The sequence below is a fragment of the Bombina bombina genome, chromosome 5 (genome assembly GCF_027579735.1).
Source record: "Bombina bombina isolate aBomBom1 chromosome 5, aBomBom1.pri, whole genome shotgun sequence".
Taxonomy (NCBI): Eukaryota; Metazoa; Chordata; class Amphibia; order Anura; family Bombinatoridae; genus Bombina; species Bombina bombina.
The window spans coordinates 151784875-151807345 of record NC_069503.1 but is presented as its reverse complement, the minus strand read 5'-3'; the positions used below and the strand labels follow the sequence as shown (position 1 = coordinate 151807345).

General features: G+C 39.1%; 1 protein-coding gene across 2 annotated transcripts in view; it reads right to left on the bottom strand.

The window, feature by feature from the left end:
- Positions 1 to 22471, bottom strand: part of GUK1 (guanylate kinase 1) — a 170964-nt gene that overhangs the window by 147199 nt on the left and 1294 nt on the right. Inside the window, exon 2 of one of the 2 annotated variants that reach the window (XM_053713738.1) lies at positions 879 to 1032. The exons of the other annotated variant lie outside the window; for it this stretch is intronic. The gene's annotated coding sequence lies outside the window, so the exon portion shown is untranslated. The remainder of the gene's footprint in view (positions 1 to 878; positions 1033 to 22471) is intronic. 2 annotated transcript variants of the gene reach the window in all.

Genomic DNA, 22471 nt, shown 5'->3' with positions numbered 1-22471 from the left:
CTTCACCCCAGAAAGAGGCCTCAGAGTTCGAAATCAGGAATTTAATAAATGCCCCAAATGCTCCTATCCAGCTGCAGATTTGATTCACATGTTTTGGAAATGCCCTAAGATAAGAAATTTTTGGAGTAAGCTAGAATACTGGCTTAAAAACAAATTAAAAATTGAAATATTAGCTTTTTCATTGTACCAGATTATACTATGTTTAAAACCTGAGGACAGGCATCAGCCTGACGAGAAATTAGTAAATCTCTCTATTTTAGCCACCAGATACTTGATCTGCAAGAAATGGAAATCGAGATCACTACCAACTATCCCTGAAATTAGGAATAATTTAAAGAAACAATGTGTATTGGAACAAAGAAACACAAACATAGATAAGGAATCTGACATACGGAATTTTTTTGATAAATGGGCACCATTTATTAAGATTTTCCCTGAGGGAGAAATTGACTATTTGATCTTTCCATTTAAGAACTCAGAGATAGTTCTGCTCGGCATCTGGTAATTCGGTGGGAGGTAGAGAGATTTGGGACATCCCCCCCCCCCCTCTTTTTTTTTTTTTTTTCTCTTCTTCTTCCTCTTTTTTTCTCCTCTTCCTCTTTTTATTTTCTTTCTTTCTCTTTTTATATAAAAAAAAAATAAAAAAAACTCCAACAATGAGTAGTAAGCAAAATGGTAAATATTTGTGCCTCAGATCAACTAACTATGCATATATACCTTATGTATGCCTGCTATGTTGTTTTTTTGTTCTTGGTCTTGAAGTAATATGTACGATATCAAAATATTTTTCTTTTTTTTCTCTTTATTATTATGGAACTTGTACTCACTGCTGGTTATAAATAAACGATATAAAAAAAAAATGACATGCACTTTCTCACCTTTTATAGTAGTGTAACGTTTTAGGGCCTGATGATCTAAAGCTTTCTGGTCTGGCAAGATTATCTAACAAGCGCAGTCAGTACGGCTACATCCATCAAAGAATTTTAGAAAGACAAGTTTTAGCTTGAGTGGTCTATCTTGGTATGCAGGGTTCTGGATGTGACAGAGAAAAACATACATTACCATATATAGTCTTTTTATGGGTGTTAATAATGTAAACTAGGTCTTGTCTTATCGCCTCTCCTGAGACCAATTAGGGACAGCTATAAATAAGCTACTAGATTGCTCACACAATGGTTACATAGAACACTGCAGAGTTAGCTTTGTCTGGAGTCTGCACTTTTATTCTATGCATAAAACATTTTATAATACAAACGTAAAGTGATGGTAAACTCTCCCTTTTTTAAAATCCGAATGCTAATGATATTTTAGATGGAGGATAATTCATCAGTTGTAATGAAGTTGAGCTATAACTTATTTTTTTTTAAATATAGATATGAAATTAAAATGACTCGCTCTCCACTGCCCACTTAAAAAGTTGTCCAATCAGCGCTCACCCCATCCAATTCAAACCGTTAGCTCACAGATAAATTGACTTATGAAATGGGCGGCGGAGTGTGGGGAATTTGAATTTTATATCTATATTAAAACCCCCCCATAAATTATGCTTACCTGATCATTTCTTTCTGTATGAGGAGAGTCCACGGCATCATTCCTTACTGTTGGGAAATACTGAACCTGGCCACCAGGAGGAGGCAAAAGACACAACAGCCAAAGGTTTAAATAGTCATTCTGCCAAGGGAACAAGGAACAGTAGGAGAAATATCAGGGTATAAATGGTGCCGGAAGACAAAAAAAAAAAAAAAGAAAAAAAAAAAAAGAGAGAGGTTGGTCCGTCCATTGGAGTATACGGGCGGGGGCCGTGGACTCTCCTCATACAGAAGGAAATGAAATTATCAGGTAAGTATAATTTATGTTTTCCTTCTAATATGAGGAGAGTCCATGGCATCATTCCTTACTGTTGGGAAAACTATACCCAAGCTTTAGAGGACACTGAATGATAATGGAAGGGGTAAAGAAAAGTCGGACCCTAATCTGAGAACACCACAGCCTGTAAAACCTCTCTCCCAAAAGCTGCTTTAGATGAAGCAAAAACGTCAAAATTTGTAGAACTTTGAAAAAGTATGTAAGGAGGACCAGGTAGCTGCCTTACAAATCTGATCCATAGAGGCCTAGTTCTTAAAGGCCCAAGAGGAAGTCTAGTGGAATGGGCCGTAATCCTGTGAGGAGGTCTAAGTCCTGCTGACTCGTAAGCTAAGTGTATAACACTCCTCAACCAAAAAGACAACGAAGTCGAAGAGGCCTTCAGACCCTTACGCTTCCCAGAGTAAACAAACAAGGAAGAAGTTTGCCTAAAATCCTTAGTAGCTTGAAGATAAAACTTCAAAGCTCCAACCACATCCAGATTATTAAGTAAACATTCCTTCGAAGAAGGAGGATTAGGACACAAGTAAGGAACCACAATCTCCTGGTTGATGTCATGATCAGACACCACCTTAGGAATAAAACCCAAAGCGGGTACGTAGAACACCAGATAAGGAGGCTCACATTGCAAGGCCGCCATTTCTTAAACTCAGCGTGCCGACGCAATAGCCAATAGAAGAAGAACCTTCCAGGAGAACAATTTAATGCCGAAAACATTAACCGAAACATAGGCTCACACAGAGCCCGTTGCATAAACTTAAGTTTTAAACTTCAAGGTGGAGCGGTAGATCTAAAAACACAGGTCTGATCCTGATCAGAGCCTTAACAAAGGATTGCACGTCAGGGAGCTCTGCAAGTCTCTTATGCAGCAAAACAGAAAGGGCCGAAATCTGTCCCCTCATGGAACTGGCAGAAAGGCCCTTCTCCAGACCCTCCTGGAGAAAGGAAAGAATCCTGCCAGCCTTGACCCTATGCCAGGTGAAACCACACTCTTCACACCGGAATAAGTAAGCTCTCTACACCTTGTGGTAGATGCAACGAGTATCAGGTTTACGAGCCTGAATGAGAGTATCAATACTCTTGGCTAAGTCTAAGCGTTCAATCTCCACGTAGTCAGTCTCAGAGAATCTAGATTTTGGTGAACAAAAAGGACCCTGTTCCAGCAGATCCCTGCGACAAGGTAACTTCCATGGAGGAGATGATGACATCCCCACCAGATCCACGAACCACATCCTTAGCGGCCATGATGGAGCAATCAGTAGCCGAGGGAGAAGTGGTAACGGTGGAAAAATGGAAATTAGAGTGAACATCCAAGGCACTGCTAATGCATCTATTAGCTCCGCCTGAGGATCCCTGGACCGTGACCCATATCTGGGTAGCTTGGAATTGAGCCGGGACGCTATGAGATCCATCTCCGGTGTCCCTCATCTGTTGCAAATCTCTGCAAAGACCATTCCCCCGGATGAAAGGATTGTCTGCTGAGGAAATCCGCTTCCCAGTTGTCCACACCCGGAATGTAGATCGCTGACAGCGAGCAGTCAGAATCTGAAATACTTCCCTCATCGCTAGGGAGCTCCTCGTCCCCCCCCCCCCCCCCCCCCCCGATGGTTGATGTAAGCGACCGAGGTAATGTCTGATTGGAATCTGATAAACTGGGACGAACCCAGAAGAGGCCAAGCCTTCAGAGCATTGAAGATCGCTCACAGTTCCAAAATGTTGATCGGGAGAAGGGATTCCTCTTGAGTCCACAGGAACAGCTCCCCATCCGGAGAGGCTTGCGTCCGTAGTCAAAATCTCCCAGGATGGTCTCAAAAAGGATGTCCCTTGGGACAAGTGATCTGGACAGAAGCACCAGGAGAGCGATTCTCTAAAACGGTTGTCCAGAGAAATCTGTTGTGACAGATCCGAATGAACGCCGTTCCACTGTCTCAGCATGCACAGCTGTAGTGGACTGAGATGGAAACTGGCAAAAGGAATGATGTCCATGCTGGTCACCATGAGACCAATCACCTCCATACACCGAGCCACAGAGAACCTTAAGGAGGTCTGGAGGGCAAGACAAGCAGAAGTTAGCTTGCAACGTCTCTGGTCTGTAAGAAATATCTTCATGGATATGGAGTCTATTATAGTACCCAGGAAATCCACCCTGGTAGTGGGAATAAGAGAACTCTTTTCTAAAGTTTATCTTCCACCCATGAGATTGAAGAAAAGATAGAATGACTTTCGAATGGTCCTCTGTTAGACGACAAGATGGTGCTTGAAACAGAATATCGTCCAAGTATGGCGCTACTGCTATGCCTTTGGTTCTGGCCACTGCAAGTAGAGCCCCCAGAAGCTTTGTAAAGACTCTTAGGGCAGTAGCTAGACCAAACAGAAGTGCAAAAAATTGGAAGTGCTGGTCCAGGAACGCAAATCTTAGGAACATGAAGGTGTTCCTTGTGTATTGGAACGTAAAAGGTAAGCGTCCTTCAGATCTATCGTGGTCATTAACTGTCCTTCCTGAACTAAGGGAAGGATGGATCTTATTGTCTCCATCTTGAACAAGGGGACAGATAGGAATTTGTTTAAGCACTTTAGGTCCAGAATCAGGCAGAAAGTTCCCTCCACCTTTGAGATCACAAAAAGGTTTGAGTAAAATCCCAGACCTCTTTCTGCAAGAGGTACCGGAACAACGACTCCTATGGAGGAGAGATCCCTTACGCACCCTAGAAAGGCCTCTCTCTTTTCTGTCCTTGAAGACAGGTTTGACAAGAGGAATCTGCCCCTGGGTGGATGAGACTTGAAACCTATCCTGTATCGCTGAGCGATGACCTCCAGGACCCACGGGTCTTGCACATGCCCAAACCAAGCGTCTGAAAAGTGTGACAGCTTGCCCCTTCAAGATCCAGAACCGGATCGGGGGCCACCCCTTCACAACAACATTGACTCGGCAGGCTTCTTGTTCTGCTTGTATTTATTCCAGCACTGAGCCGGCTTCCAAGTCCCCTTGGATTGTTAATGCTTTGCGGAGGGCTGCTGACGTTGGGATTTATCCAAACGAGAATTAGGACCTGGACCCTTAGGTTTGTTCTTCTTATCCTGCGGTAAAAAGGCACCTTTGCCTCCAGTAACCTTGGAGATAATGGAGTTCAGGCCTGGACAAAATAGAATCTTTCCCTTAAATGGGATGGAAAGAAGTCTTGACTTCGAAGTCAGGTCCGCAGACCAAGACTTCAGCCAGAGCGCCCTATGGGCTTGAACAGAAAAACCTGAAGCCTTGGCATTCAGGCAAATAATTTGCATATTTGCATCACAAATAAAAGAATTAGCCACCCTTAAGGCCTTAATTCTTTCTTGGATCACGTTGAGGAGACCCTCCACCTCGATAACACCAGTAGGCAGCCGCTCCAGCAACCGCAGCAACAGCCGCTGCCAGTTGAAACAAATATCTTGTATGTTGAAACCTCTTTCTTAACAGAGTTTCTATTTTCTTATCCATGGGTTCTTTAAAATGACGATCTATCCTCAGAAGGGATAGTAGTGCATTGAGCAAGCGTGGAGATAGCCCCATCTACCTTAGGGATAGAACCCCACAACTCCAATTAAGAGTCCTGGACCGGGAACAATTTTTTTTAAAAGAAGAAGGGGAAAATGAAGAACCAATTCTTTCCCATTCATTCTTAATAATGTTCGCCATCTTTACGGGAACGTTTGTGGTACAACCCTGTCCTCATAGACCTTATCTAATTTAGGAATCAAAGGTTCCACAGGCAATTTGGGCTCTGGAACCTCTAACGTAGCTAAACCTTCCTTCAAAAGAAAGCGTAAATGATGAATCCTAAATCTAAAGTCTGGTTCCTCTGCAGCTGGTGGCCTAGAGGCAGCAGATTCCGACCCAGAAAGCAATATTTAACCTTTCGCTTGTGCTTAGCGTGCCATATAAATAACACTGTGCTCAGTTCCCATGGAGTTTTTTTTATGAGTCAGCACTAATTGGCTAAAATGCAAATCTGTCAAAAGAACTTAGATAAGGAGGCAGCCTGCAGAGGCTTAGATAAAAAGCTAATCACAGAGGTAAAAACTATATTATTATAACTGTGTTGGTTATGCAAAACTGGGGAATGGGTAATAAAGGAATTTTTTTTTTATTGAGGTCACAATACAGAAATGTACAGAATAAAATCACATTTCACCAGTATTTAGCAACCTAGTGACACTAAATCTTATATCACATAATCAGTCAAAAATATTGAAAATAACAATAGTGATAAACAATTAACTATGACCCCAAATTTTAAATGAACATTTAAGAACCCCTAAAGTATATTTAGGAATAAAAGTAAAAAAAAAACACCTGATAGAAAATGGTAGCCACTTTTTGACTATCTAGTCAATGGTGACAAAAGGTGTATATTAGGGGGAGAGACATAGGACCACTTTTGAATCCATCTAAGAAGTAGAAACAAATCTATAAAAAAAAAATCATATGGAACTAGACAGGAAACTTTATTGCCTATTAGTATAAATAAAATGGGGAATAAAAAGGGGACAACTAGCTAAATGCGCCAACTACTAGTTTCGGATGAGCTAACAAACATTAGATACTTTGGAACAAGTGACAATCATAGTCACATTGAGTTTGCCAATAAAAGACTCAAAAGGTAGAAGACTGTCAGCAAAACTGTGTTTCAATAATGATGATATGAGGGATATAAACAAACATACTAAAAATTAGAAGCTGCTAAAATTTGCTCACAAAATGATTACTTTGTTGAAACCCACACTATCAAATTAAAGAATACAATCTTTTCTCAACAGAGAATTAATATGTCTTTATCTAACAAAGTGTGTGTGTGTGTGTATGTATGTGTAATAGGGTTGCACCGATACCGATACTAGTATCGGTATCAATACCAAGTATTTGCATGAGTACTTGTACTCGTGCAAATGCACCGATACTTAAACCGATACCTCCCATTCCTACCCATACGCCATCTTGTGGCGTTTTTCAAACTGCATGTTCCCATTTCATTTTAAGCTAGAGTGGAGACTTAACTAAAAATTGTTTACTTCTGTTCTACCAATACAAATGGCTGTTATTTGTATTTTTGTACGTCAGAGCAGTGCTCCAAAAGCTGCAACTTTACAGCTGGAAGCCTACCTGGGAGAGATCACTGTACCTCATTCAGGCAAACCCCTGATGTACTGGGCAGTTAATAAACTGAGATTTAATGGACCAAAAATATCTTTCTGACCCATGCAGTAGTGTGAAAAGTGAAAGACTGTTGAGTTTAGCGTCAAACGTCCTTACTGATAGAAGAAACAGACTTATAGCTGAACATGCAGAGATACTTCTGTTCCTTAATAAGAGCTTGCTTTTGAAAAATTACTCTAATTGCTAGATTGCCTGTTATACTGCTAGTTTTCATCTTTCACAATTATACTCAAAACATACTGTACTCTGAGGAACAGCCTTAGCTAGGGCTGGACTGGGAATAAAAAGCAGCCCTGGGAAAATATGAAGACCAGCCTTATTTTCTGTTGAGTCAGTAGAATGCAAATGCCCCATTTTTCTCAAAGAGGATTACTGGGAAACTCCTTCCCCAATATTATTTTCAGAATTAAATTACAGGTGGCCCTCGTTTTACAACGGTTCAATTTACACCGTTTCAGAATAACAACCTTTTTTTCCAGTCATGTGACTACTATTGAAAAGCATTGAGAAGCAGTGCATTTATTAAAATAGCCAGTAGGTGGAGCTGTCCGCTTGTGTTGCAGCAAAGCCAAGCAAGCTGAAAATAATCAGTTTAACCAGACCGCTATCAAGCAGATTTAAAAGGAACAAGATCTTCCTGTCTATATCTCAGTCCAGATTGGAATGCATAGAAAGAACTGTTTGCAGAAAAATGCAAGTGAAGTCTGTGTTGTGTGATTATTTTATTAGGTTTATAATGCTGTTTAGCAAATATTTTTGTTCATTTAACTTAGTTTAATTATATATTCTGTGTTGTGTGATTATTTTATTAAGTTTATAATGCTATCTAGCATTTAAAGTCTTCATTTCAAAGCTTTTAAAATAATGTATTAGGTGTTACTTATGACAATTTTGAGAGGGGCCTGGAACCTATCTCCCTCACTTCCCATTGACTTACATTATAAACTGGGTTTCAACTTACAACGGTTTCGATTTACAACCATTTCTTCTGGAACCTAACCCCGGCGTAAACTGAGGGCTACCTGTATATTACTTTGTATTAAATACAAATGTCAGATTGATGAGTTATATAAGCACCCTACAACTCAATTGCAACCAGTAATCACCCCCTTTAAATTGTAGCTTTCCAGCCTCAGCTGCTGCAGCTGTTATTGTTGTTATTATTAATATATGTTATTGTAATATTTTTATTTATAAACATGTTCTGTGAACTTTGTGACAACAAGCACATAAAACTGTTTTATTATTTAAAAATGTCTTTTGAGATACAGTTCATAATGATAAAGAAGCGATCTTAAATCATTAGTCTGTATTGTGCTTAGTAAACTGTCATGACATATATATATATATATATATATATATATATATATATATATATATATATATATATATATATATATATACCGTATTGTTCGACATATAGGCCTCACTTTTTTCCCTTGATTTTGACCTTTAAAGTTGCAGTGCTGCCTATATGCGGGGCGCGGCCTATATTCGGTATTTTTTTTTTTTTTTTTTAAATTTTGCTTAAACCTGCCTATTATAGTAAATACCGGGTAAGGAATGTACCAGTAACTTATACAGTGGTATGGGTATGCAGTAATATGGTAGCCCTATATGTTAGAGTGATCCCTGAGCGAGTAACTACGGACTCTGCATTCCTTTCCGTTCAGACACAGCTCCTACTTTGATGTCATCATCTACAGCCACATCTGCCGCTCCGTCCCTGCAGACTGCAACGCCTGTGAAAGAAGCATTTACCAACGTCTTCGGTTCACTCCTAGAAGACTGCTAATGCTTAGTCGCAGGTATTGGTAACATTAGCAGTCTTCTAGGAGTGAACCGAAGACGTTGGTAAATGCTTCTTTCACAGGCGTTGCAGTCTGCAGGGACGGAGCGGCAGATGTGGCTGTAGATGATGATGTCATCACAGTAGGAGCTGTGTACTGAACGGAATGGCATGCAGAGTCTGTGGTTGATACAAGTACCGGTACAAGGAGGATGATTATACCGGTAGGGTGATTATAGGAATGTGCCTTATGGGTATTGCAGTGTGGGTAGGGAGGAAGTGGGCGGAGCACAGGATGTCCCATGTTAGTCAGTTTTGCCTGTGATATTGGTAAGAGACTGTTTTTCCCCCCCCTAACATACCTGATATAAATACTGTACTATTAGGTTAAATAAAAATTTGTAGCTTTAATACTGGTCTGTTAAAATAAAACAAAGGAAAGATGCTGAACTCCTTAGTATGGTAATTTCAAATGTGAAAAAGCCTTTATTTAGCCATTATAGCTTTAATGCCTGAATAAAGTTTTTTTCACATTTGAAATTACCATACTAAGGAGTTCAGCATCTTTCCTTTGTTTTATTTTATACTCTTGGGTCTTGGGGAAGTGGAAAAGGATCCCCTTGGGAGCTGGCACCCTACATTGGGACCCTGCTTACACATTTGAAAGTGCTGGTCTCACTTGCAAACATTGCAGCTTTAAAATTTAATTTCTTTAAAATAGGCCGCACATTTAAGGGTGCGGCCTATATTCAGGTGCGGCCTATATGCGGAACAATACGGTATATATACACACACACACACACATACATACATACACACACACACAGATAAAATGTCCATTATTAAAATATCAACAATTGATCTGCCTAAGCTAGTCTCTAAAAATGGAACAGCATGTACAGAATCTGACAGGCAATAATACATTTACATTAGGATCAACTATAACAACTTAGAGAGATCTCACACAAAAACGAACAGGAAATTAAGATCCCATGGTGGCTCTCTGATGTCCTCCTCTAACTGAAGTATTTATTTTCAGCCGAGGGTATTAGGTTAATCCAGTACAACCAAATGATATACAGTCCCCATATATTCAAAATTCAAATACCTTAGACTTCTAACACTATGGGGTCAATTTTTCAAAGGCTTCGCAAGCCTTTTGACCCACTACGGCTGTAGGTTATCACAAGAGAACCTGCACGTCGTATTTAACGAGCCGCGGTCAGCCCGCTGCTGCCCTAATCTTTTGCCACCTCTAAAGTGGCGGAATTCAATCTCCGCTGTCTAGTCCGACTGAGGAGATTGACAGCTTGTGATTGGCTGTGCGCGGGCAGGGTTGTGCACGCACGTCCGCCTCAGCTTTATTAATCGCTCCCTAAAACTTTTGAAGCAAGTAGCTTTCAAGAACAAGCAGTTTCCATACCTCAAGCATAGGAACCTTCATTAAGGAGTACTATGTCCATAAAATAAGAAGGCTGCAAATAGAGAACGCTTACCGATATACTGGTAGATAAACTTAATAAGCGCAGGCTACTAGAAGGTGTCCAGCATAAACCTATCCAGTAAACCTCAGGAACTTCAGAGAGGCTAAGACACTGTCTATCCATTTATCATTGGGTATTACACACATTAGAACTAACCAGAGAAATCTGCAGAACTGCCGAGTCCTGAAGCTTGAGAAACAACACACATACCGTGCAGTAAGCAGATACGAATGATTGTATAACTTCCCCCCACTCTAGATCAATGGGCCAATTTCTTGTACGCACCGCGGTTAGTTTAACGCTGGCTTTTCTAATGTGCCAAAAGCATTGTAGCTAACTAATGGAGTCTGCCTTTGAGATGCAGACATTAAACACTAAATAATGTTAGCTAGAATGATGCATTCAAAGAAAAGATTAAACTGAGAATAACAACATGTAGATGTATTTTTTAAAGTTTCATTAGCTGTTTAAAACTTTACATTTATTCTGTCAATATTTAGTGTCTATAAAACAATGGGAGCTGCCATGTTGTAACTTAGGTTACCTTCTCTGCTGTGGCCAATTAGGGACCGTTATAAATAGGTCATTAGACTGTGAGAAAAGCTCACAGTTTCAGAATGGAATTACAGGAAAAAGGGGAAAAAATAAATAATGAAAGTATATTGCAGATTATTTTTTTTTTTATATATATAAGATTTATCATTTTATATTACCATTTCAAAGTGTTTAATCTTCCTTTAAGGCACCCTGTTGTAGACTCTGTAATATCACGGTATTTTCAAAATAATGCTCAATTAGCCAATTAAACTGAATGCAAAGTTGAATGAATGAGTGCCTAGTTTTTAAAATACTATTTAAAACAGGGGCACTTTCATTCATTAAACTTGCTGAGGTTTAATGAATGAAAGTGCCCCTGTTTTTATTAGTATTTTTTAAAAAATGGGCACTTATTCATTCAACTTTACATTCACTTTAAGCTCAGAAAAATGTTCCTCTAACAGCTCACAAAGTCTCCTTAAATATTTGCACCCCTGCCGCCATCTTTGTGTTATACGGATAGGCAATATTATAACAGGTGCTGTAGGGCAGTACTGTTCACTTATATATGGTGAACAGTCCAGATAATATGAAACGCTTTAAGAATAAGAAATATGGTCAGGGATTTGTAGCATTACACTACACAGTAACCCAGTCTCCCTGGTGGGAAATGTGCAGTGGCCCAGACTCCACGATCAAGCAAAGGACAGCCAAGTGACCTAACTTAAAGGGACACTGAACCCAATTTTTTTCTTTTGTGATTCAGATAGAGCATGCAATTTTAAGCAACTTTCTAATTTACTCCTATTATCAATTTTTCTTCGTTCTCTTGCTTTCTTTATTTGAAAAAGAAGGCATCTAAGCTAAGGAGCCAGCCAATTTGTGGTTCAGAACCATGGACAGCACTTGTTTATTGGTGCTGTCCAATCAGCAAGGACAACCCAGGTTGTTCACCAAAAATGGGCCGGCATCTAAACTTAAATTCTTGCCTTTAAAATAAAGATACCAAGAGAATGAATAAAAATTTGATCATAGGAGTAAATTAGAAAGTTGCTTAAAATTGCATGCTCTATCTGAATCATGAAAGAAAAAATTTGTGTACAGTGTCCCTTTAAGAGCACAGGCTTTATTCCTTTATTTGTTTGAAGTGTTTGTCGTGCTGAGATCCTCATACAGCCCACGGCAGAATGCTATTTTGCTGCGAGGTGACGTTTCCACCTCTTAGCAAATAGCCTAACCGGGCTGGCGCCACCTAGGAAGCACGGCTAAAAGGTGGATACGTCACCGCTCAGCAAAATAGCATTCGCTGCACTAAGCTGCTCAGGCAGCCCACAGCAGAACGCTTCAAACAAATGACTGAAAGTCCCCTTTATTTGTTCCACTGGTAAATCCTAGGATTTTACTATCACTTTAAATATAAAGTAGTATTGGTACTTTTCACAAAAGCAAATTAACAAAAAATCCTACGTAGAGCCAGAAGCGCCTGCTTCAGCTGTAGGATCTGTGCCATCTATCTTTTTAAACAATAAAAATTCTGGAGTAGACTGTCCCTTTAAGTTACAACATAGCAGCGCCCATTACTATAGAACAGAGCTTTCCAAACTTTTCATGTTGGCGACACACTTTTTAGACCTACATCATTTTGTGACACAGTATTTCAGTTGTACTGGCAAACAGGAGGTTAAACTAACTTGTTTTAAGAGATACGGACGCATACATAAATGATATAATAACACAATGTATTTACAAGTAACCGTATGTAAGTGCAAGAATTAAAAAAGTTTAATAACACCAATAGCTACTTGCTATTTTAATGGGATGTATGAGGTTGATGGGATGAACACAATTTCTGAATATTTGGTGGAATATTAAAGACACTCGCATTTCATCATGAAACACTTTTAAGCTTCCCCTTCCTATCCATATATCAAGAGCAGGAGCAGCAATGCACTACTGGGAGCTAGCTGCAAAAAACAACCCTTTGACTTCTGACTTCAGCTCAGCGTTTTAAGTTGCCGCCCTCAGAGCTTGGTGAGTCCAATTGACTACTGCTTGCGCTGCAAACACACTGCTGTCGCACTCACTGACTACACGTGCAATCACAAGCCAATTATGGAGACTACACGTGCAGTCAGGAGCCAATGTGCCGCCAAAGCCGCCAATCGGAATAGTTTCAGTTCCCACTGAGCTGCACCAATAGGTTAAGATGATCTGTGACCCCCTAGGTATCAATCACGTGTCAACTAGGGATGTCAAAAATAATCGTCACCACGATGCAGCAGTGAACGATTCTGCATTGATGCAGTGAAGATCTGAATCGATGTTGAGTCAGTGACGTCATGGGCAGGGGATTGCCGCCGCCTCCTCCCCTGTATGTCTGTTTATTCTTTTAATGCAAGCAGCCATCCTTGGTGTCTTACCTGACCCCCACGGTATGTGAGGAAATGGAACACTCTGGTTTACTCATTGCTCCGTTTTTAAACTTGATTGTTGTTCTGGAGCCAGCCACAAAATAAGCCTTGCCAAGCCGCCTCCTCCCGTGTGTGTCAGTTTGTTTATTCTTGTTTTGCAAGTACTGTAAGTTTGCCCTCCCTTCACCGATTGCTGCTTTATTTAATACTATTGGTAGTACTAGCAGTAGTATAAGGCTTTTTGACCACACTCACTCTGAACTGTAGGTAAAAATTTCTGCCTCAAAAATTCAGAAAATGTCAATCAAGTGGGAAGGGATCCACTATTGTAAATGACAGCAAAGTAGCACATACATTACATACAGTACACCTCAGAGTATAATATATTTGTGGAGAATGTGTCTTATAATTCTCAATCTAGCAATTGAGACGTTAAGAATGCAAGGCTAGCACAGTAGAACAGGAATTCATCTTACACAAGATGGCTGCAGACTGTGGAATGTGTAAGATACAAGAGAGCTATCAAGCACTATATGAACACATTTAGGCCTACATCTTACGCTGTCTGCTACTGATAGTGACAGAGCTGTGGCATGAAGACAGCCTTGTTGCGATAAACAGCAGTTGGTCAGCCATCACACTCCAGCTGCTCAAAAGGTGAATAGCTAAAGCACTGTAACAGCTTCCAAGCAATTATGGTGGCTTTTACTTGCTAAGGGAGCGGCTAGAACATAATAGAGTAATATCCTGTGACTTTTGCCATTATGTGCGGAGGTCTGCAATGCTCGCGCTTTCACATGTTTTGGAGCATCACCTTAAGACTGTCTTTAGCTCCGTTTTTAAACTTGACTGTTGTTCTGGAGCCAGCCACAACATAAGCCTTTCCAAGCCGCCTCCTCCCGCGTGTGTCAGTTTGTTTATTCTTGTTTTGCAAGTACTGTAAGTTTGCCCTCCCTTCACTGACTGCTGCTTTATTTAATACTATTGGTAGTACTAGCAGTCAGTGCCACTGCCTATCGCTGTTCTACGTTATCAGCAGCTAATACAGAGGGATTATATAAATTCCTGTGACACTGGCTACCGAGAGCCTCTCTCTGACGTGCACAATATTGCACTACGTAGAACAGCGATAGGCAGTGGCACTGACTGCTAGTACTACCAATAGTATTAAATAAAGCAGCAATCAGTGAAGGGAGGGCAAACTTACAGTACTTGCAATACAACAATAAACAAACTGACATACACGGGAGGAGGCGGCTTGGAAAGGCTTATGTTGTGGCTGGCTCCAGAACAACAGTCAAGTTTAAAAACGGAGAGATGAGTAAACCAGAGTGTTCCATTTCCTCACATACCGCGGGGGTCAGGTAAGAGTCCCAGCAAATCTGCGTCTCCCTCCGCTACTACTCTCCCACAGTTATCTACCTTTGAGGTTTTATAAAGTGTCTTGTTTTTCTATGGGGCAGACTGGCACTGTCTGCTATAAGTTCTTTTTATACAGTGCAGTTTAGTTCACCTCTTTTCTGTCTTGGGTGCTCTGTACTGTAAATCAATTGTATACAGTTTATATATACACATATGTATATATATAAATATATAAAATATGGAATAGAACAAGTTCATGAAAATCATGAGCAGTAATCGTGATGGATCGTGGAATCGAATCGTTGACAGGATAATCGTAATCGAATTGAATCGTGAGACTAGTGAAGATGCACACCCCTAGTGTCAACCATGTGATATGCATAGCAGGCAGGCGGAAAGTGAGAAACAAAAAAAAAATGTAAGAATTAAATTTAAAAAAAATTGTGTCCCGACACACAGTTTGGAAAGCACTGCTATAGAGACTAAAATGGAACGGGAACAGTAAAAAAGTTATTTTAAAATGAATATTTTTCTGGTTATTTTGAAATGGCTGCCAAGCTCCGCCCACTGATGACATCATGACCAGGGCTGCATCTACACACTCTGCTGAATAGCATTGACAGTCTGTTGAATCCAATTAGTGAGTATTTTGTAACTAGTGAAGCCTTTAACACAGCCCAGATTGTGATGTCATCAGTGGGCTGAGCTTGGCAGCCATTTCAAAGTGACAAGAAACAATATTCATTTTAAAATAACCTTTTTACCATTCCTGCTGCATGATATAGAAAGGGGGCAGGAGGCTATTTGCAGCTAAATCTAAAGTAAGACTTTAAGATGACTAAGGGTAGACTGTCCCTTTAAACTTATTTCCTTAGAAGTTTAAACAGCTCTCATAACCCCCCCCCCCCCCGCATATTATTCTCAGGCTATGGATTACTACTCTCCATAGTATTTTTTTGTGTGTGTGTATTGTGCACTTATTTAAACAATTACAGGTGCCAGTTTGTGACGCTCTACTTACCCCTTCATACTGGGAGCTGCCATCTTGGAGCACAGAAGTGCTGCACATTCAGAGATCAGTGATGTTTCTTGCACAATAGAGAAAGGAAGCTTTACATGTATTTATTTTTTGTTACACCGTTTAAACGTTTTATTTCATATATAAAAAAAAAACCTCAGGAGTAATATAGAGCAAGGTAGCCTTGGATAAAAAATATACAGCTCCCACACTGTAGTGTGCACGGCTGCTAAACGGAAGTGCACAATACAATGTGTCAAAAAAGACAACAAAGTCACTGATAGGGCTGCAACAACTAATCGGTAAGTTTGATCATAAAAATGGTTGTCAACAAATCTCATTATCAACTAGGTGGTCTGTGATTAGTTAGTCAGTTGCACAGCGCCAGCTGCTTTAATCTGATGAATACGGCAATTAAGATGGTGCATAAAAATATATATATATGGTGCTGTGCAATTAACCAACTAATCGCTGACCACCTAACTGATAATGAGATTCTGTGACAACTATTTTTATGATTAATCTTACCGATTAGTTGTTGCAGCCCTAGTCACAGATTTGTGGATGTAAACCTCTTGTTACAGGGTGTGAGAATTCCTAAGTTTAAAGATGGTGGCACCGAGTATAAAGATGTGGAGCTTCACTAGCCAGAACCTGTAAAGGGCTAAAATACGAAAAAAGTCTTTAAAAAGGGACTAAATTGTAAGTTTCTCTCCCCTTTATTTTTGTTCCCAATGATCCATTTAACCAGCTGGAGTGTATTAAATGGTTTACCTTTATTTTGGCATTTGAAATATCGTTTTTTTCCTGTGGTTCCCCACCTATACTGAAAATTTCAGTACTTAAGAGACAGTAAAGTCAAAATTAAGCTTTCCGGATTCAGATAGAGAACGTCATTTTTAAGAGACTTATAAATTTACGTCTATTATGTAATTTGCTTTGTATCATTTGTTGAAAAACAGTTTATTCACTAGTGAACTATGGGCTCACAAATAAAGTAAAATATTACTTATTAAATTGCAAATAAAATGAGGAAATTACATTAAAAACACCCTTAGGTTCATTATAGAGTTGATGCAAATAGAGGAGTATACAGGGAGTGCAGAATTATTAGGCAAGTTGTATTTTTGAGGATTAATTTTATTATTGAACAACAACCATGTTCTCAATGAACCCAAAAAAACTCATTAATATCAAAGCTGAATATTTTTGGAAGTAGTTTTTAGTTTGTTTTTAGTTATAGCTATTTTAGGGGGATATCTGTGTGTGCAGGTGACTATTACTGTGCATAATTATTAGGCAACTTAACAAAAAACAAATATATACCCATTTCAATTATTTATTTTTACCAGTGAAACCAATATAACATCTCAACATTCACAAATATACATTTCTGACATTCAAAAACAAAACAAAAACAAATCAGTGACCAATATAGCCACCTTTCTTTGCAAGGACACTCAAAAGCCTGCCATCCATGGATTCTGTCAGTGTTTTGATCTGTTCACCATCAACATTGCGTGCAGCAGCAACCACAGCCTCCCAGACACTGTTCAGAGAGGTGTACTGTTTTCCCTCCTTGTAAATCTCACATTTGATGATGGACCACAGGTTCTCAATGGGGTTCAGATCAGGTGAACAAGGAGGCCATGTCATTAGATTTTCTTCTTTTATACCCTTTCTTGCCAGCCACGCTGTGGAGTACTTGGACGCGTGTGATGGAGCATTGTCTTGCATGAAAATCATGTTTTTCTTGAAGGATGCAGACTTCTTCCTGTACCACTGCTTGAAGAAGGTGTCTTCCAGAAACTGGCAGTAGGACTGGGAGTTGAGCTTGACTCCATCCTCAACCCGAAAAGGCCCCACAAGCTCATCTTTGATGATACCAGCCCAAACCAGTACTCCACCTCCACCTTGCTGGCGTCTGAGTCGGACTGGAGCTCTCTGCCCTTTACCAATCCAGCCACGGGCCCATCCATCTGGCCCATCAAGACTCACTCTCATTTCATCAGTCCATAAAACCTTAGAAAAATCAGTCTTGAGATATTTCTTGGCCCAGTCTTGACGTTTCAGCTTGTGTGTCTTGTTCAGTGGTGGTCGTCTTTCAGCCTTTCTTACCTTGGCCATGTCTCTGAGTATTGCACACCTTGTGCTTTTGGGCACTCCAGTGATGTTGCAGCTCTGAAATATGGCCAAACTGGTGGCAAGTGGCATCTTGGCAGCTGCACGCTTGACTTTTCTCAGTTCATGGGCAGTTATTTTGCGCCTTGGTTTTTCCACACGCTTCTTGCGACCCTGTTGACTATTTTGAATGAAACGCTTGATTGTTCGATGATCACGCTTCAGAAGCTTTGCAATTTTAAGAGTGCTGCATCCCTCTGCAAGATATCTCACTATTTTTGACTTTTCTGAGCCTGTCAAGTCCTTCTTTTGACCCATTTTGCCAAAGGAAAGGAAGTTGCCTAATAATTATGCACACCTGATATAGGGTGTTGATGTCATTAGACCACACCCCTTCTCATTACAGAGATGCACATCTCCTACTATGCTTAATTGGTAGTAGGCTTTTGAGCCTATACAGCTTGGAGTAAGACAACATGCATAAAGAGGATGATGTGGTCAAAATACTCATTTGCCTAATAATTCTGCACTCCCTGTAAAGGTAAAGTTTAACCACTGATTATCAGTCTATTGCTTGTATTTTGAACTTTAGCGGCGGCCAATTAGAACGATATACCTAGGAAATGTCAATATTGCTGTCATAACTATATGTTAACTAACACTGAATCACGTCTGATAATCAGTGGTTAAGCTTTACCTTTATACTCTAACTATTTGCATCAACACTATGAGGTACCTAAGGGTGTTTTTAATGTAATTTTCCCATTTTATTTGCAATTTAATAAAAGTTATATTTTACTTTATTTGTAAGCCCATAGTTCACTAGTGAATAAACTGTTTATTACTACCAGCTGATCCAGCTGTATGATTACTCAAACTGAGAGTGCTATATGTGTTCTTTTTGAAGAATAGGTTCCCTTACCTGTCTTCACATTCTCGTTAAGACTTTTAAATATACACACAGCACCCACAACCCACAATAAAATTATATTAACTGTTTGAATACTACAATTTGCTTACATATAGACATGTGCATGTCGAAAAAATTCGGTTCGGATCGATTCAGAATTTTTCGAAGTTCGGTTCGATTCGAATTTGGAAAATTCTGAATCGATTCGTTTCGGATTCATTCGGATTCGAAGAAATTCGGCTGGATTCGGTTCAATTCGGTTCGTAAATTCGGCATTTCGGTAAGTGTTAGGTGGGATTAGACTAGTATTATACTGTATATTAGGTGTTAACCTAACATACTGTACAATACTAGTGTAATCCCAATGGCCATCCGAATTTCCGAATCGATTCGGAAAATTCGGCAGAATTTTAATTCGGAAATTCGGTTTGATTCGAATCGTCGAATTTTCCGAATCAAACCGAATCGCACATGTCTACATATTATTACTATCGTGGGATAATGGTTTTGTAATTCACCCAAGTAGTGCCATTGGACACATTTCTCTCTGAATAAACAGTTTAAAAGTGTATGATCTATCAGAATCATAAAAGAAAAATGTTGGGTTTCTTGTCTCCAAGTATTGGCTATAGAAAAGCTATGTAAATGTAGCCAGCAGAAGAAATTACACTCAGTGGGAGGTTGGAGAGATAAGTAATAAAATGTTAATTTAAAATTTGTTGTCTACGTTTTGAGCTTTGGTATACATTCAGGAGATAAGATAGGATACGAAAGTATGTGTGTGTGTAGAGATAGTTTTAAAATAAGGAAATTTCCCTGGGGGTGGTTTCAAATAACACCACCAGTTGTTTCATATACAAAAATAAACATAAATGAGCGATTCAAATTATCATACATTTTATACTTTGCTGCTGGTATAAGAAGTCATTGAAACACATTAAGCGTAAAACAGTTTTCCAATACCCTGTCCTGTTACCTGTTAAAGAGCTATAGGCACAGGACTACATACACAATGTTAAGTGTAGCAGATTCAGGAGAAATGTGAGGAAGAATTATTTTACAGAAAGGGTGGTGAATTCATGGAATACACTTCCAATAGAGGTGGTAAACTCATGGACTGTAAAAGAATTAAAAAGACGTAACAAGAAATGTAATGTCCTTTTAAGTGCAAAATTACAAATTGTTTCTGGACTATGTATTTTGCAGTTTTTCTATAGCTACAATAACTCTTTATGGTATGAACCAGGGTACAACTATGAATGAATGGACATAATGTGCATGTTACACTAATTATATTAAATGGTTATTGAACAAGCAATTAAACCTTTATAGTATAAATGGTTTCAGATGGTTGACGTACAGGATTTTAATTTACTGCTGCAGAATCAGCTGACACATTGTATTTTATAGCCTTCTTCCATTACTCAAGACAGTTCTGGCAAAAGCACAAAAACAGAAGCTGATAGAAACAGAATATTAAAGGGACAGGAAACCCCAATTTTCTATTTCATGATTTGGATGGAACATAAAATTTGAAACCACTTTCCAATTCACTTCGCTTATCAAATTTGTTTCACTATCTTGTTATTTTTTGCCGAGTGAAAAGCATTGCACTGCTGGCATCTAGCTGAACACTTCCTTTAGCCATCTAAGGATGCCCCGAAATTAAAATTCTGGACTGAAACCGAAAATTCAGGATGCCTTGGACGAAAATGAAAAGGACTTTTTTTTTAGTCATGTGACTGCTATTGAAAAGCATTGAGAAGCAGTGCATTTATTAAAATAGCCAATAGGTGGAGCTGTGTGCTTGTGTTGCAGCAAAGTCAAGCAAGCTGAAATTAATCAGTTTAACCAGACCTGAGCTATCGAGCAGATTTCAAAAGGAACAAGATCTTCCTGTCTATAAATCAGTCCAGATTGGAATGCAAAGAAAGAACTGTTTGCAGAAAAATGCATGTGAAGTCTGTGTTGTGTGATTATTTTATTAGGTTTATAATGCTGTTTAGCAAATGTTTTTGTTTATTAAACTTAGTTTAATTATATATTCTGTGTTGTGTGCTTATTTTATTAGGTTTATAATGCTGTTTAGCATTTAAAGTCTTCATTTCAAAGCTTTAAAAATGTATTAGGTGTCACTTATGACAATTTTGAGAGGGGCCTGGAACCTAACTCCCTCACCTCCTATTGACTTACATTATAAACTGGGTTTCAATTTACAATGGTTTTGATTTACAACCATTCCTTCTGGAACCTAACCCGGCGTCAACTGAGGGCTACCTGTAATGTAAATTTTAACAAACTCTGTGTGTTTAACCCCAAGCAGGTCACTGCAACTCCCAAGTTGTGCTTTAACTATGTATTTACTATTGTTAAAATGACATGCTCTTAAAAAAAAAAAAAAAAAAAAAAGACATGCTCTAATTTGTTAAATTATTATGGTCCTTTAAAAGTTTAGTGTGTTGTAAAACCACCACAGCCCCCAGCACTTCTGCATGCGTTTTTACTATAAACATATTGATTGTGACAAAAAAGGATTTGCTGTAGTGAATGAAACAGATGTACCATGCATCTATGGTTACTAAAGGGAACATCTAGCACACTAACATGTTCTCTGCATTTGTGCCAAGGATATAATACACTGTTTTACATTTCTGGCGGGTTTATAGCTACCCCGATTGTTGTTTCCTGTACTGCTGCATCATCAACACTTTGGAAGAACAATAATTAGTTTTAGCCACTAGAATAACCCCAGAACTGTAGGAGAGGGAGCAAGTGACAAGCAACCACTGTATGTAACCTCCTGGGATACACATGATTGTGACCTGCACTAGATAATGGTGATCGCTGCATTATAAGTGACGTGAGGGAGGGGCTCTCTGACCATTGGCCGACCGTAAAGGGACAGATAATCTGGCATGAGAAACTGTCCCACATGCAATGTACATTTTTGGCCGAAATTTCAGTGCATCCCTACAAAAGACAAATGTAATCAGGCACCAATCAGCAGCTAGCTCCCAGTAGTGTAGGATATGTGCATATTCTTAGAAGTGAATTTGAAAGTGTCTTAAAGTGAAAGTAAATCCTAGCCTTTTACAAACGCTAGGATTGACTATTGAAACAAATAAAGGGCACTTTCATTCATGAAGTATAAGATATTTCATGTAGAAAGCTCCTTTATGTGATTCAATCGAGCACCGTTTTTAGCTGCTACAGCAGAGCACGGCTAAAAAAAATTTGGGCTAAGGTGACGTTTTCACCTCTTAGCCAATAGCAGTGCGGTAAATCCGGCTCCCATGGGCGCCAAGCCGGATTTACCGCACGGCTATTGGCTAAGAGGTGAAAACGTCACCTCTTAGCCAAAAATTTCTTTTAGCCGTGCTCTGCTGTAGCAGATAAAAACGGTGATCGATTGAATCAAATAAAGGAGCTTTCTACATAAAGTATCTTATACTTCATGAATGAAAGTGCCCTTTATTTGTTTCAATAGTAAATCCTAGCGTTTGTCATTTTAAAGTGAAAGTAAATCTAAAGGACTGTGACATGCTCTAACTGAATCATGTAAGTTTCATTTTGACTTTCCTATCGCTCTAAGGTGTCTGCTGCACAGTTTTAGGAGTAACAGAAGGAAATATATTGAAGTAAAGTAATTAAAAAAAAAAAAAACAACTCAGATGCAATTTTTTTTTTCAAATCAGATACTAAAAATATATATATATATATATATATATATATATATATATATATATATATATATACCTTAAAGGGACATTAAACACCTTGCA